This window comes from Hyla sarda, chromosome 8 (genome assembly GCF_029499605.1).
Source record: "Hyla sarda isolate aHylSar1 chromosome 8, aHylSar1.hap1, whole genome shotgun sequence".
Lineage (NCBI taxonomy): Eukaryota > Metazoa > Chordata > Amphibia > Anura > Hylidae > Hyla > Hyla sarda.
Genome location: NC_079196.1, coordinates 155,119,545 through 155,135,799, shown reverse-complemented (window position 1 = coordinate 155,135,799; position 16,255 = coordinate 155,119,545). Strand labels below are relative to the sequence as shown.

The 16,255-nt window shown below is 43.2% G+C and overlaps 1 protein-coding gene across 6 annotated transcripts in view; it reads left to right on the top strand.

Annotated features, from left to right (window-relative positions):
- Positions 1-16,255, top strand: part of SNX29 (sorting nexin 29) — an 819,108-nt gene that overhangs the window by 633,822 nt on the left and 169,031 nt on the right. The window lies entirely within an intron of this gene.

Sequence of the window (16,255 nt, the reverse complement as noted above, 5' to 3'; positions counted from 1 at the left end):
CACATTATATCACTATACCAGACAGTCATAGAGTAGCCCTGTGATGTCTCAGTGAACATGACATCACTATCTGGAGGACCGGTGTTAAAGCTTTAACCAGATAAAGTGGTCAAACTTTTTTGTATTCGATTAATAAAGTACGTAGTTTGTTTGAGGGACGGTCGGGGGAGAGAGGTCAAGGCGGATGAGGAGATCTTGGGTGTGATGGTAGACTTTTATAAGGAGGCTTACTCTACTAAGACTTAACTTGCAGATGACTTAGGAGGGTGCAGGGGCTAGATCGATTTTTTCATTGGACGCTGCCAAGGCATTTGATAGTGTCAAATGGACTTATCTATGGAAGGTGCTGGGGGCTATGGGGTTCGGGCCCAGGTTTCTTTCCTATGTTAAACTCCTTTATCAGTGCCCAACTGCCCGTCTTCGGGTTAATGGACAGCTTTCCCCATCATTTGAGTTGAGGAGAGGTACGCGGCAGGGGTGCCCCCGTCGCCTCTACTCTTTGCACTAGCTATAGAGCCGCTGGCTTGCCTCCTGCGATCCTCACCTGATCTAATTGGATTCCGTTATGGTTCCATGGATGAGAGAGTAGCGCTCTACGCAGATGATCTGTTACTGTTTTTGGGTGATACTGCTAGGTCCCTGACCCCTGCTATGTCTATTATTACTTAGTTTGGCACCTACTCTGGCCTGCTCATTAATTGGGATAAGTCAGTACTGATGCACCTGGATCCTTTGCCTGGTATGCCTCAGATAGCCCTCTCTAATATCCAGGTGGTTAAGGAATTTAAATATTTGGGTATTACCATCACACCCCTTGTACATGATTTCATACCCCGGAATCTGACACCCCTACTGGACAGGAGTTCTCAGAAGGTAGCTGTCTGGTGTAAATTGCCGGACTAATCTAATAAATGCCGCAGTTGTTGTATGTGCGGCTGAACTCACCTGTGTGAATAGCAATGTTTTATTTTCATAGGATACAGCTGCTTTTCAGGCAGTTGGTGTGGGGGGGTGTGACTGCTCGGATCAAACTTGAGACATTACAAAGGGGAAAACCTTCGGGTGGACTGGCGCTACCTAATCCCTGGTCGTATTTTCTTGCCTCGCAACTACATCAGGTTAGGGGGTGGGCGAAGACGTCTTTCCTGGGTCCTACGGGTAGATTGTTTATGGCCAAACATGGAGGGAGGGTGCCATTGTATATTCTGGAAATTGGAGCCCTGACCAGACCTCCGGATTCCTCTCCCACCGCCCAGCTTCTTTGCAAGCTTTGGGGCCACACGCGTAAGCTACTGGGTATTACAAGTTCCATGTCGTGTACACCGCTGTGGCGTAACCCGGGCTTGCCAGTTTTCTGTTCTTTTGTGGATGCTGGTTATTGGGAGAGAAAGGGACTGTGTGAAGTGGGGCAGTTGGCTGTACAGGGGGTAGTCCGACCTTTTGAGGACTTGCAGGTTGAGTTCGCTTTACCGCGTTCATCATTTTATCGATACCTGCAACTCCGTCATGTGTACGAAACTCTGAATCGGCTGCGGCTGCTGGAGGTACAAACTAACAGGGTCCTTGAATCTGTAGTTATAAAGAGGGAATCTGCGGGAGTTATTTCTTGGCTGTACGGTGAGCTCTTGAGTTTTTACCATGAACGTTTCCCCTTAACAGTCAGAACAAAGTGGGAGAGAGACCTTGTTGGGCTGAGTGACGAGGAATGGTCTACTGCTTTGTCACTTACCCCGTCATTGTCCCTGTCAGAGTCTAATAGACTGTCGCAGCTGTTCTTTTTGCACATGGTGTATAAGACCCCACTGTTCTTACATAGTATTGGTGTGCGGTCTGACTCTGCCTGTCCTAGGTGTGGTGAGTTGGAGGCTCACCTGCTTCACATGGTGTGGGCGTGTCCCGTCTTAAATACATATTGGGCTGATGTGCTACATCTTATCAGGGCTGTTTATGGGGTTACACTGCATAGAGAACCTAAGGTGTGCTTACTTGGTCTTATTGGTTGTGATGAGGAACCCTCCTTGAGAGAAGTGGGGATCTTACGTGTGCTGTATCAAGCCAGGAAACTGATCGCGCAGTTCTGGATCAGACCGTCTCCTCCGGGAGCGGCTGATCTTATTAAAAGATTACGGCAGATAGTGCGCTTGGAGAAAGGGATATATATTAAACGTAATGTTGAAAGGAAATTTGATGGTGTTTGGGGACCCTGGGTACACCATTTTGACCCCCCCGACGACTGGCTCGTAAATGACTGTGAGTCCTTGGGCTGTACTTGCCATGGTATGCTTGGCTTGAATTCTGGGGATTTCTGTATGTGGCATCCCTCCTTTCTCACTCACTATCTCTATCCTTCTCTGGTGGCTTTGTTGGAATGCCTGTAGGTACCGCCTGCTGAGGTTATGTGTGCAAGGTGTGAGGGAGTGATTTCATCGGGATATGGGTATATTTGAACCGGTAGTTCACTACTAGTATGTATTATTGATGCTGCAGTGGGGAGAGACGGATGGTTTGTTTGTAAGGTGGGTGGGGTGGGTGGGGTGGGTAGGAGGGGGGGTTTACTGTTGGTGTACTGTTTTTGTTTTAAAAATGTTAAAAATCTTAATAAAAATATCTGATAAAAAAAAAATAAAGTATGTAGTTAGAGATCTTTCTTTTACAGCTTTTCTTTTTGTCACTTCTAGCCCTTGGTTATGGATAAAAATACTATCTGAAATGATGACCAAATACTGACCAAAGTACTAAGTGTTAATCTACCCTAATACCAGTATACAGGGTGTTTAGCGTCCAGTTTAGGGTCTAGGGTCTATAATATCATACTAGAGGTAAGCAGATCTCCCGAGATTTGTTTATGTGCAGATTTGGCAAATCTGGACGATTTTTTTTTTTTTAGATTTGGAAGTACTCTGATTGCTCATGCAATGTATGTACAGGAGTAGAGATGCTTCTTTAAAGAACACTGAGCAGAGGGATATCCTGCCTTTAGAGGAGTCCATTCTCCTGTATGGGGGAATCATCTGAAATGAATCACAGAACGTTCAGATTCTAGTACATCTGAATTTTGTTTTGAAATTTGGAGTGAATCTGATTCGAATCCTACAAAACTGATCTTACCAAAATAAATGCCCATTAAATTGTTTCCTTAACCCCTTAAGGACCAGGCCTATTTTGGCCTTAAGAACCAGACCAATTTTATTTTTGCATTTTCGTTTTTTCCTCCTCGCCTTCTAAAAATCATAACTCTTTTATATTTCCATCCACTGACCCATATGAGGGCTTGTTTTTTGCGTCACCAATTGTACTTTGTAAATACATCACTTATTTTACCATAAACTGTACCGAGCAACCAAACAAATGTTATTTATGTGGGAAAATTGAAAAGAAAACTGCAATTTAGCAAATTTTGGAAGGTTTTGTTTTCACGCTGTACACTTTCCGGTAAAAATGACATGTTTTCTTTATTCTGTGGGTCAATGCAATTAAAATGATACCCATGATATTTGCTTTTCTATAATTGTACCACTTAAAAAAAATCTTAAACCATTTTAACAAAATTTGTATGTTTGAAATTGCCCTATTTTGACCACCTATAACTTTCTCACTTCTCCGTATATGGGGCGGTATGAGGGCTAATTTTTTGCGCCATGATTTGTAGTTTTTATCAGTACCACTTTTGCTTAGGTTTTACTTTTTATAAAAAATTTTTTTAATAAAATGTGACAATAAAGCAGCAATTTTGGCCTTTAAAAAAAAAAAAAATGTATGCCGTTCACTGTACGTACGGGATAATTAACAATATAGTTTAATAGTTCAGACTTTTACGCACGCGGCGATACTAAATTATTTTTTTTACGCTTTTTTGGGGGTAAAATGGGAAAAACTGACGTTTTACTTTTTTATTGGGGGGAGGAGATTTTTCAAATTTTTTTACTTCTTTAGTTTGCATTTTTTTTACTTTTTTTTTTTACACTTTAATAGTCCCCATAGGGAACTATTTATAGCAATCAGTTGATTGCTAATACTGTTCAGTGTCATGCATAGAGCATAGCACTGATCAGTGTTATCGGTGATCTTCTGCTCGATCTCAGACCAGAGCAGAAGACCCCGGGAGACGGCCGGAGCAAGGTGAGGGGACCTCCGGCTGCCATGGTGGATGATCGGATCCCCGCAGCAGCGCTGCAGCCATTCGATCATCCATTCAAAGTACCGCACTGCCGCAGATGCCGTGATCTGTATTGATCACGGCATCTGAGGGATTAATGGTGGACATCTGCGCGATCGTGGATGTCCTCCATTACCGGCGGGTCCCTGGCTGCTCGCGGTCATGACGGCGCGTAAATGTACATCATGGTGCGTTAAGTACCACGGCACCATAACGTACTTTTACGTCCATTGTCGTTAAGGGGTTAAGCATGACCCTCCCCCTAGCTGCCCCTTGTGATTTCTAACCCTTCCACTACATTATTTGACTTCTCACCTTTGCCGCCTGCCTTGACCATCTGCTAAGTCCGATTACGCCTCTGCCTCATCCTACTGTATTTTGCCTCGCCCAGTTACCTGTGTGGTCGAGTTCTATTGGTGGTAGCGACCTGGGTGTTGCCTGCCGCAGCAAATCCATCCTGCCTTGCGGCGGGCTCTGGTGAAGACCAGCGGCACCTTAGACTCCGCTCCTCTATACAGCCCGTGTCATCAGCCACTCAGGTCAGTGGATCCACATCCAGCATCGCTACAAAATGAAATGAAACACTATGGCAGGAGAACCAAGAGGACCCCACTGCTGACACAGAGACATAAATAGCATTTTTGCCAAAATGAACTTGAGTAAGCCAAAATCCTTCTGGGAAAACGTCTTGTGGACAGATGAGACCAAGGCAGAGCTTTTTGGTAAAGCACATCATTCTAATGTTTACCAAAAATGGAATGAGGCCTACAAAGAAAAGAATACAGTACCTATAGTGAAATATGTTGGAGGTTCAATGATGTTTTGAGGTTGTTTTGCGTCCTCTGGGACTGGGCATCTTGAATGTGTGCAAGACATCATGAAATCTGAAGTGTGCCAATGGATTTTGGGTCGCACTGTACAGCCCAGTGTGAGAAATCTGGGTTTGCATCCGAGATCTTGGGTCTTCCACCAGGACAATCAGATCAGATCGCAACCAATAAGATTCTTTCATTTTTCAAAGGCCTTTTCAAAAATGAAAAGCAATCTGATGGGTTGCTATGGGCAGCTCAACAATTTTTCCTCGTGACAGGTTGTGATAAATCTCCCCCAATGACCCCAAACAAACGTCAAAAAGCACCCAGAAATGGATGGCAACAAAGCACTGGAGAGTTCTGAAGTGGCCAGCAATGAGTCCAGATCTAAATCGCATTGAACACTTGTGGAGAGATCTTAAAATTGCTGTTGGGAAAAGGCGTCCTTCCAATAAGAGAGAGCAGTTTGCAAAGGAAGAATGGTCCAGCATTCCGGCTGAGAGGTGTAAGAAGCTTATTGATGGTTCTAGGAAGCGACTAATTTCAGTTATTTTTTCCAAAGGGTGTGCAACCAAATATTAACTTAAGGGTGCCAATAATTTTGTCCAGCCCATTTTTGGAGTTTGGTGTGACATTATGTCCAATTAGTTTTTTCCTCCCTTTTTTGGTTAAGTTCCAATAAACACAAGAGGAATAAACATGTGTATAGCAAAACATGTGTTACTGCAATCCTTTTCTGTAAGAAATACTTCATTTTCTTGAAAAATTTCAGGGTTGCCAACATTTATGGCCATGACTGTATACCATATATACTCGAGTATAAGCCGACCCGAATATAAGCCGAGGCCCCTAATTTCACCCCAAAAACCCAGGAAAAGTTATTGACTCGACTATAAGCCTAGGGTGGGAAATACATCATCCCCCCCCCTGTCATCATCCAGACCCCCGTCATTAACACCCTCATCATCATCACCCTGTCATCATCCCCCCTTCATCATCACCCTGTCATCATCCCCCCTTCATCATCACCTCCTGTCATCATCCCCCCCTTCATCATTACCCTGTCATCATCCCCCCTTCATCAGCCCCCCCTTCATCATCACCGCCTGTCATCATCCCACCCCCCTTCATCATCACCGCCTGTCATCATCCCCCTGTTATCATCCCACACCCCCTCTTCATCATCACCACCTGTCATCATCCCACCCACCCCCCTTCATCATCACCACCTGTCATCAACCCACCCACCCCCCTTCATCATCACCGCCTGTCAATGTCTGAACAGTGGTCTTCAACCTGCGGACCTCCAGATGTTTCAAAACTACAACTCCCAGCATGCCCACACAGCCATCGGCCTTCGTCGACAGCCATCGGCCACTGCGGCCTTCGTCATCATCCAGACCCCCCCCCCCCACCCCCTTTAGTTTTGTACTCACCTCCGCTTGGTGGGAAGGAAGGGTGAGCTGGTCCGGGCCATCTGTGCTGCAGGGATCGTCCGGTGGGGAGGGACAGTCGTTCCGGGCTGTCCATTTTCACCGGGGAGGGGCCCCTTCTCCGTGCTTCGGGCCTGGCCCCGAAATAGTGACATTGCCTTGACGACGATGCACAGGGACTTTCATGCGCAACGTCACTGTGCGTCGTCGTCAAGGCAACGTCACTATTCCGGGCCCGAAGCGCGGAGAAGAGGCCCCCCCCTGGTGAAGATGGACAGCCCGGAACGACTATTCCTCCCCACCGGGCGGTCCCTGCAGCCCAGATGGCCCGGACCAGCTCACCCTTCCTTCCCACCAAGCGGAGGTGAGTACAAAACTAAAGGGGGTGGGGTGGGGGTCTGGATGATGATGAAGGCCACAGTGGTCTTCAACCTGCGGACCTCCAGATGTTTCAAAACTACAACTCCCAGCCTGCCCGGACAGCCATCATGCTGGGAGTTGTAGTTTTGAAACATCTGGAGGTCCACAGGTTGAAGACCACTGAGGGCGGAGAGTTCACTCGAGTATAAGCCAAGGGGGGTGTTTTCAGGACGAAAAATTGTGCTGAAAAACTCGGCTTATACTCGAGTATATACGGTATGTAGTAAAATGCTGGAAAATTTTACTTTTATCGGTTTCTAAATAGATATTAATGGTAAAGAGGATGTTAAATGAAATATATGTATTTGCTGTCATTAACAAATCAAATGACTGATTTGTCACTTAACTTACAGTACAGCACTTTGAGTTACTTGTACCTCCAGTTTGTGTCTTTTTCATTATTAAAGAAATCTAAGTTTTACTAGTGCATTAAACATTTGCAGCCACCCACAGTGTAGAAAAGACCTGTCATTACATTTACTTTCATTTCCCATGTAATTAAGTAGGAACTGGTGGCCTGACTTTGCAGTGCTTTATGCTTGTTCACACCAGAGCCTGTGGTTTGGTTACATTTGGTTAATGTATTCATCAGATTTGGAGCACAAACCTGAAACCTATTCTTTCCATTCTTGTGATATTTAGAAACACTCATATGCATAATCTCTTTCTCATTTTTCTCTCTACCTCTGTACAAGATGATCTCTTTTGTGCTTTTCGTTTTCAGGAATATATCAACCATTTACTTAATACTCGGTGAAAACATAGAATGTCCTTCAATATGCTAAAAGACTGGAATCCCAGAGTCAGCTGAAGTAGCTGCACATAATAAATGTCTACGGAAACTTTGAACAACTTTATTGTCTACATTGACTTTGAAAGGTGGTACAGAATTAGGAATACATGGCAGCTTTTTTCCAGAAACATCTCCACTTCCTGACATGTGTTGTGTCTGGTATTGGGGCTCAGCCCTCTATAGTATAATGAAACAGAGCTGCAAAATTAAACAAACACATTTTTTAACCATTCTAAAAAAAAGATACAAGGGGGAATCCGGGCCGGTGAAAGGATTTTTGTCTACACAAGCGAAGGTGCATTTTGGTGCCCCCCCCCCTTATAGTATATATTCATCGCTGCTCACCAGGGGCACACAGGATTCTCACATAAAATAATGCCTCCACACCAGGATGACATAGTACTACTGCATTGACTAATACCATCATACAGATATTAAATAAAAAACACAATACAGGGAACATTATCACCACTATACAAGGGGCAAATAACACCACACCATATAGTGATGGGATAATGCTGCCATACTGATACAAAATAAAACCACTATATACAATATCACCAATTAAACCACTATACATGGGACATAAAATACCGCCACATCATGTCCACTACCATTACCACCATATAATTATGGGATAATATTACCTTACTGATACTGAATAAAACCACTATTGACAGAGTCATAGTAGTCAACGTGGCTCTACACAGGCTCTACAGACCATATAAGTGATTACATACAGTTACATCAGGTGACGTCTCTGATCGGAGTCGGTCACTTTTCTTTTTCTTCTCCATCCGGACCGGACCGTCATGACGATTTCTTCCATCATCAACTCGTCTCCACACAACCTGCCAGGCAAACATTTTAACATCTGCACTCTTTAAACATCTGCACTCTTTAAATATCTGCAGCGCTCCATACAGTAATAATAACCCCCCATTAAGTAGATACCTTCACATGCCCCAAGTAGGTAGGTGCCACCTGTAGGTAGGTCCCTGTGCAGATACCTGTAGGTATCAACTCTCTGTAGGCAGTAGCAGCCTCCTATAAGTAGGGGTTACTGCCTGTAAATAGGTCCCATTGTAGATAGTAGCCCCCTTTATAAAGATGCAATCCCCAGTATATAGTTGCAGCCCTCATATATGGTAGTAGCAGACCCTATTTAGGATAAAGTTGCACCAGCACCCCTAGGTAGTAATAGTAGTAGAAGCCCCCTTTAGGAAGTAGTAGTAGCAGTCCACTTTAGGTAGGTAGTAGTAGTAGAAGTAACAGCAGCGCCTTTTAGGTACACACATAGACAAATATATCATATAGACACACCTCATATTTACAAACAAACGTCACACATGCATAGACACATAATACATATACACATTATACATACACACATACATTATACATACTCACATCATACACAAATGCATAACACACGCATCATACATACATCTGTCTAGCTTACACACATCTATGGCTTCTTGCACACTGCTGCTGCTTCCCGTCAAGAACTGCCATCAAACTCTCTTTTTTTTTTCAGTTTGACAGCCATCAACGGGCAACAGCGGAAGTAGAGGCAGGAAAAAATGTTGAATGATGTATATTTCCTCCTGCTATTCTCTCCGGCAGCCCCAACGGGTAGTGTGAAAGGGGCCTATCATACATGCACACATCTATCATACATACATTACATACATACACACACATCATACATACACACACAATTATACATACTTGTACACATGATACATATATAAATCTAGCTTAGACATATCTATCATACATACCCACATCATGCATACACACACGCAATAATACGTACACTGCATCATACCAGGGGCATGGAACCCCCACAAATCTGGGGGGATAGCATTGTAATTGGGTCTGGCTTTGCAAAAGGCGGAGCCATCAAAGGGGAGGGACCAAAAGGGGTGGAACCACTTAATTTTGCATGACAATACAGGCTTTTTATCACAGGTACCTTCAGGGAGCAGTGAATTCAAGAGATAGTGATTTGTCAGAACTGTGGGAGTTAGGCTGTGTGTGTGAGGTCAGGACGAGGGGTTACTGTAGTCATCATTAACACCTTGACGAAACATTGTGTACATGTATGCCGTGGTAGCAGTCTGGGTGTCTGAAGTGCGCTTACCAGCTGAGCGCTCTTCATTTACTGCTAATGCCGCACATCAGTGATTATGTCCTTTCCCTAATAAAAGTGTAAACAAAAATAAACATATTTGGTATCGCCGAATGTGGAAATGTCCGAACTATTAAAATATTACTTTAATGAAACTGCATGGTGAATGGTGTAAACTTAAAAAAAATACCTCATTCCAGAATTGCTGATTTCTGGTCATTTTAGATACCAGAAAAAAAAGTTTATTAAAAGTGATCAAAAAATACCAACAAAACAAAAATGATACCGAAAAAAACTACAGACCACGGAGTGAAAATTAAGTGCCATAAGTAAAAGTCTTATAAGAAGAGGACAATTTTAAGCATTAAAACCAGTATACAAGGAGGAATAAAATCACCATACATATTACCACCATACCATTACTGACCAAATCCTGAATACTGAGACCCATATTAACAATATCAGTATACATGGAACAAATTATACCAACACACAAAGACTGGATATCACCGCCATACTGAGTAAAAACCACTATAAACAGACTAACAATACCACTAATATCAGAATATAAACAATATCAGGACCAAATAATACTGCCTCATCAGGAACACACTTTACATCACACTGAATAAAACCACTGTATACAGACCTGTAGTTCCCTGTACAGTGTCTATAAAGAAGTAGATATCAGATGTACACAGAATCAGTAGAAGACAGCACTAGATAAATCCATTGTCCCCATAGTCATCCAGATAGCCAATCTGGATACCAAACATGCAAGAAAGGCCAAGACCACAGCACTAAAAATGGAAAAGAACTATCATTTATTGGTTCCTCAAAAATAGCTTTTGGGGAACCAATAAACTACAGCTCTTTTGCACATATCCATTTATAATTATTGGTGCTGTGGTCTTGGACTTTGTTGCAGGACCTGTATACCATATAAGTGAGTGTATCCAGGACCATATAAAGGTAGATACCAGCTGTACACAGGATCTGTATACCATATAGGTGATTATATTTACATCTAGGGACTCACAGGTAACATCATTTCTGATCAGCGATGTCCTCTTTACTTTTCTTCTGCATCTAGATCAGACTGACATGTCAACTTCTTCCAGCCAAAAACCATCTCTTTAGCATCTGCAGGAAAAACTGCATTTTTCCAGTGCACTGCCCTCTCATAATAAGGATAGTAGGTCCCCCATTAAGTAGGCCTATCCCCACCCATAGACCCCCCCCCAGTAGATAAATATGTCAGAAAGTAGGTAGATTGTTAGCTAGCTACATAGGTAGGTAGGCAGGAAAGTAGGTAACTAGCTACATGGGTAGGTTGCTAGCTACGTCGTTAACTAGGTATGTTCATAGCTAGGATGGTTGTTAGGTAGGTGGATAGCTTGTTAGGTGTCTAGGTAGATTGTTAGATAGCTAAGTAGTTAGCCATACAGTTAGGTAGATAGGTTGCTAGTTAGGTAGCAAGGTTGGTTGTTAGCAACATAGGTGGGCAGCTAGCTAGGTAGCCAGGTAGGCAACTAGCTAGGTAGGTTGTTAGCTAGCAAGGTAGATAGCCAGGTAGTTAGGTTGCTAGGTAGATGGATAGCTAGGTAGGTAGCTAGGTAGGTATTCAGGTTGCTAGATAGCCAGGTAGGTAGGCAGGCAGCTAGCTTGCTACAAAAAAAATCAGAGCCCAGCAGCACACGAAGTGGTGAAAAAATCAGTGATTGTTTTATTTACATCACCAGAAAAAAGAAGCAACGTTTCCGCGGCCTCACGCCGCCGTTCTCAAGCTCGGCGGCGTGAGGCCGCGGAAACGTTGCTTCTTTTTTCTGGTGTTATAAATAAAACAATCACTGATTTTTTCACCACTTCGTGTGCTGCTGGACTCTGATTTTTTTTACTACAAGTGGGACACCTCACCAAGGTCTTTTTTTCAGCGTGGACCCCTTTACTTTTGGACTTTGACCAGTTGTGCTGCTCCTCTATCTTTTTTGTTAGCCAGGTAGTTAGATAGCCAGGGCAGTAGGTAACCATGTAGGTAGGTTGTTAGCAAGCTTGGTAGGTAGGTATTAAAACTTATCAGGTTAAAATGGTGGGTCTCCCAGTACATTAGTAATATAGACACTGATTTGAATAGGGACCTTCCATACGATAAAATATACCTTTTATTACATTCCAATAAAATATCGTTTTACACTACAAAATATACAGGCAGCCACTGGTCACCTATGGATTAGCACACATTTATGGTCAGGGCCTTACAGTGCGTATGGAACGTACGCCTACCTAACCTAACATACCATGATAACTATAACCCTATTTCCTATCCTGTAACAAGAATACCGGACATAACCTACCTTATCTAATCTGCGGCAGAGGTGTGCCCGTGCCGCCGTCGGGGGGTACACCTTAAGAGGGCAAAAAACAGCATGCCTAGGGGAGTGGTATAATATGCCCTTGTGATACCAGAGCCTGAGCTGCCGACCCAGCCTTCAGGCCATGTTCCCAACCCCCTCAGCGAATATCCTATATTACTGCGGACATCCCTATGATGACACCTACCTCACCAGAAGCCCTAGCTACCATCTAGACACCATGTGCATATTCGCCACCCGAACTTGCTAAATGGACTGACCAACCCGCTCCCTATCCTACTGTACCACATGACCCACTATCCGTAAACCTAGTATGTAGTTTCCAGGATTATGGCCAAAACCTGACAACCGTAGGGAGCCCTAAAAAGAAACCCAAGTGTCATGAGACACAGAACATTACAGATATATACTGCCGATACCACGAACTATTCCCTAAATCAACGACCGTAACTATGGGAGAAAACAACTAACTGAACCATGTTAACATATGTGCACAGGTCACCTGTAAATGACCACTTAATACCGGTATAACAGTCGTATGCTGCAAACGTGTCAGAACATGCGACTATGCAGTGCATCCCACCTGAGAACGTGACAGGCATGACGGGTATACAGCTGCCTATGTGTAGTGCCGTTACTGCTCTGAAAACGTGTCAGCAACAATAACCAAGTAGTATATCCCACCTGAGGACGTGTCAGGCATATCAGGTATATACTCCTCTATGTGTCCTGCTGCTACTGCTCGGGAAAACGTGCCCAAAACAATAGCCCAAATGATGTATTCCCCTGCAGACGTGGCAGGCAGTGTGAGAATATCCGTAACCTGTAAACGTAACCCGATTCAAAATGGTTGATTATGTGCCTGATGCAAATGACCATCACGTGTAAGATCCGTGCACTGTGGTAACCATGAAAGTAAACACTATGCCTAGCACGTAGTGTCATACCCGCAACAATGACGTAAGCGTATGACTACTGTATGCAAGTAAGATAGCTTGACGTAGAACCTATAACGGTGGTATGTTAACGTGACCTGACCTATTCATGAACGTAGAATCAGGACTAAGTAACCTGCTTAAAATAACGCACGTGTACGGAGACCTTTACTGGGTACCTGAAACAAAAGGGCAGATAAGCCTCGCGTCATGCAAGTAGTAACTTATACGTAGAATGCCCGAACTTACGTGGCGCATGTGCCGTAGTAAATGCTATGATAGTAAGCAAAATTACATAAGGTATACATACCCATATTATAGCAACCAGACTCAGTACACCCGTGAATTATCACTTCAATACCGGTATGGCAGTCGTATCCTGGAAACGTGTCAGAACATACGACTATACAGTGCATCCCAACCTGAAGACGTGACAGGCATAACAGGTATACAGCTGCCTATGTGTGGTGATGTTATTGCTCTGAAAACGTGTCAGCAACAATAACCAAGTAGTATATCCCACCTGAGAACGTGTCAGGCATATCAGGTATATACTCCTCTATGTGTGCTGCTGCTATTGCTCAGGAAAACGTGTCTGAAACAATAGCCCAAATGATGTATTCCCCTGCAGACGTGGCAGGCAGGTTTAGAATATCCACAACCTGTAAACGGGACATGCCCCAAAATGGTGAAAATGCACTCAGTAAGACATGTCTAACCCAATTACCATAGACACCTTTGCTTACCACGGTGAGAAAACATGATCCCGTTATACTATCGCCCGGTAAGCGTGTAATACCATATGGAAGGCCTACGGGTATGTGTAAGCTATATGGAATTTGATCGCATTAATCGTATGGAACACCACGTGTTATGCCGTATAGACACCTAAGCGTATGATAACGTGTGGAAACCTATGCGTATGCCACGTATGCAACATGAGCGTGTTGTACCCTATGGTGAACAATAGTGTGCCAAGGCATATGGAAATATGAATGAAATCTCGTAATGCAACATCAACGTTTTGAGCCATCGGAAACCTGAGAGTCCCACCATCTAAACCATAATCGTGTTATCCCTAATGGAAACTGAGCGTGTAACTGAATGGAACATACAAGTATGTATACTGTGTGCTAATTACCAGCACGCACACCGAATGGTAAAACACCCGCGCGCACCCCGTATGCCAATCACAGGCGGGCACACTGTACAGAAAACACCGGCATGCCCGCCGTACAGTAGACCCCAGTGCGCGCACCCACAACAACCGCCGGCATGCACCCACAACAACCACCGGCATGCACACCGCATGGCAACCACCAGCGTGCCTACAGAATGGAAATGCCATCGTGTGTACCGTACGGAAAATGCCATCGTGTATACTGTACGGAAAAAACCCATCGTGTATACTGTACTGAAAATGCAACCATGTATACTGAACGGAAAATGCAACCGTGCCTGCTGTACAGAAGATACAATTGCGTATACTGTATGGAAAGTGCAATCATGTATACTGTACGGAAAAAGCAATCATGTATACTGTCCGGAAAAAAGCAATCATGTATACTGTACGGAAAATGCAATCGTGCCTGCTGTGCCGAAGATACCATCGCATATACTTTATGGAAAGTGCAATCATGCATACCGTTAAGACAATACCATCGAAAAATACAATCGTGTATACTGTATAAAGAAAATACGAACGTATATTATATAGAAAAGTGAGCGTGTCTACTGTACTGGAAATGCGAACGTGTATCCTGACCTGAAAATACTAGAATGCATACTATACTGGAAATACGAGCGTGTATACTGTTCTGGAAATACGAGAATACTGTACTGGAAATACTAGCGTGTATACTGTACTGGAAATACGAGCATGTATACTGTACTGGAAATACGAGCATGTGTACTGTACTGGAAATACGAGCATGTACACTGTGTGAAAGAGTAAGCGTTCATACTGTACGAATCACAGTCATGTGTACCGTATGAAACACCAGTGTAAATATTGCATGAGAAACACGAGTGTGTACATCGTAAGAAACCCAAGCGTGTAATCTATATGGAAAATGCAAGCGTGCCTACCTTACAAGCGCGTATACTGTGTGAATGTACAATCGCATATTTGTATGCAAATACCATCACATGTTCTAGAGAAAACGAGAGTGTATACTGTATGCCAATACAAGCATCTATACTGTATGCAAGACAAGCGTGCATTCTACCTGGATGATAAAAGCACTTACACTGTAGGACACACAGCGTACACACTGTATGCAAATCCAAGCGTGTACCCTGTATGAAAATCCAAGCATGTTCTTGAAAATACAAGCGTGTCATACTGTATGGCAATGCGGGCGTGTCCTTGTATGAAAACCCAAGCATGTCCTACTGTATGAAAATATACGTGTTCTATTGTACAAAAATACAAGCGTATTCTATTGAACAAAATACAAGCATGTTCTATTGTATGACAATACAAGCGTGTTCTATTGTATGAAAATACAAGCATGTACTGTAAGGACAATACAAGCGTGTATACTGTATGGTCAATACAAGCGTGTATACTGTATGGAAATATAAGCGTGTATACTGTAAGGAAATATAAGCGTGTATGTTGTATGGAAAAAAACAAACGTGTATACTGTATGTAAAATGCCAGAGTGTGTACTGTATGGAAAATACAAGCGTGTATACTGTATGGAAAATACAAGCGTGTATACTGTATGGAAAACCAGCGTGTATACTGTATGGAAAATACAAGCGTGTATACTGTATGGAAAATACAAACGTGTATACTGTATGGAAAATACCAGCGTGTATACTGTATGGAAAATACAAACGTGTATACTGTATGGAAAACCAGCGTGTATACTGTATGGAAAATACAAGCGTGTATACTGTATGGAAAATACAAGCGTGTATACTGTATGGAAAATACAAGCGTGTATACTGTATGGAAAATACAAACGTGTATACTAAATGGAAAATACCAGTGTGTATACTGTACGGAAAAAAAAAAAAACAACGTGTATACTGCATGGAAAATACCAGCGTGTATACTGTATGGAAAATACCAGCGTGTATACTGTATGGAAAATACACGCGTGTATACTGCATAGAAAATACCAGCGTGTATACTGTATGGAAAATACCAGCGTGTATACTGTATGGAAACTACCAGCGTGTATACTGTA